Source organism: Propithecus coquereli, unplaced genomic scaffold (genome assembly GCF_000956105.1).
Source record: "Propithecus coquereli isolate 6110/MARCELLA unplaced genomic scaffold, Pcoq_1.0 Scaffold925, whole genome shotgun sequence".
In the NCBI taxonomy this organism is placed as follows: domain Eukaryota; kingdom Metazoa; phylum Chordata; class Mammalia; order Primates; family Indriidae; genus Propithecus; species Propithecus coquereli.
The window spans coordinates 50,146-51,663 of record NW_012155563.1 but is presented as its reverse complement, the minus strand read 5'-3'; the positions used below and the strand labels follow the sequence as shown (position 1 = coordinate 51,663).

At 56.2% G+C, this 1,518-nt stretch overlaps 1 protein-coding gene across 1 annotated transcript in view; it reads left to right on the top strand.

Moving 5' to 3' along the window:
• LOC105826840 (monoglyceride lipase-like) overlaps positions 1-1,518 on the top strand; it is a gene marked incomplete at its 3' end in the record, with an annotated part of 43,947 nt that overhangs the window by 754 nt on the left and 41,675 nt on the right. The window lies entirely within an intron of this gene.

Sequence of the window (1,518 nt, the reverse complement as noted above, 5' to 3'; positions counted from 1 at the left end):
AGAGACGGGGTCTCGCTATGTTGCCCAGGCTGGTCTCGAACTCCTGACCTCGAGCGATCCTCCCGCCTCGGCCTCCCCAGAGTGCTGGGATCACAGGCGTGCGCCACCGCGCCCGGCTGTTTCATAGAGATACAAAGAGGGTAAAGTCACCTGTCTGAGATCACATAGTTAAAAATCAGCAGAGCCAGGATTCGAATCTAGTCTGTCTTGTCCCCAAGTCTACAGACCTCACTGCCGGACTCCGCCACCTCTTCCTCGTAGAAAATATCTGGAAAGGGGCCGTCTACACTGACTGTCCCCAGTGAGTGCCCGTCAACTGGGTCCTCTCCAAAGTCACAGATGACGTCCTCGTCCTTGAATCGATTGCACGCTTCTCAGTGTGGCTTTGGCTCGACTTCCGGGCGGCGTTAGACTCTGTTGGCCGTGTCTCCGTTCTTGGAACATGCCGGAACATGGGGTTCTCTGCAGTCACACTTCCCAGATCCCCCTCCTCCGTCCCCTCCTCACAAGGGTCTCTCCTGGTCCACGTGGGCCTGGGCCACTGGATCCATTCCCGCGACACGAATTATAAATGCACGGTGACTTCCAAACCTCCTAATGCATCCATGTCCTACTCTCAGGCCCCTCCACTTGGCTGTCCCCCAGGGAACTCAAAAAAGTCTAGAACGAATTGGAAATCACCCCACCCACCGCCACCGAAACATCATCTCTTCGCAGGAAAGCACAACCCTGTAAAGCAAACCAGACATCCCAGGGCTGGCTTTTTCTGGAGGCGGGCGGGGCCGGGAGAGGAGGTCACGCTCAACGCCACCTGCAGGGGACAGCCTCGGCCAGCGGCAGGGCAGGCTGCCACCCAGCCCAGATGTGGCCTCCTGGGGCCAGGCCTTTGGCCTTTTAGAGGAAACCCCCCTCAAACTGGCGTTATTCTGTGAAACGTCCTGGTTGGTAAATGTTGTCCTCTAATCTGAATATTGCAAAACCGCCGCCGAGGCCAGATCTCCTGCTGACCAGATGGCACCTTTTCAAGCTGTCAGATCACACCTCCGCCCGCCCACGGTCCCCGCAGCTGCAGAGACCGTTTCTGGGCCATGGCCCACGTGTCTGTCTCCAGCCTGACCTCTCTTCTCCCCAGCTGCAAACCCTCCGGTCCAGCTGTCCCTCCCGCCTCACGCTCAACACGGCCGACACCGTAGCCCTGGGTGACAACAGCCTTCTGCTCTTCAAGAAGAGCTAGGAATCTGCATTTGTGTGTGACATGGCAATTTTTTTAAAAATTCACATTTTTAAGAAATTTCAGATAGGCCCGGCGCGGTGGCTCAGGCCTGTGATCCCAGCACTCTGGGAGGCCGAGGCGGGAGGATCGCTCGAGGTCAGGAGTTCGAGACCAGCCTGGGCAACAGAGCAAGACCCCCTGTCTACTAAAGATAGAAAGAAATTAGCTAGACAACTAAAAATATATAGAAAAAAAAAATTAGCCAGGCATGGTGGCGCATGCCTGTAGTCCCAGCTACTCCTGTC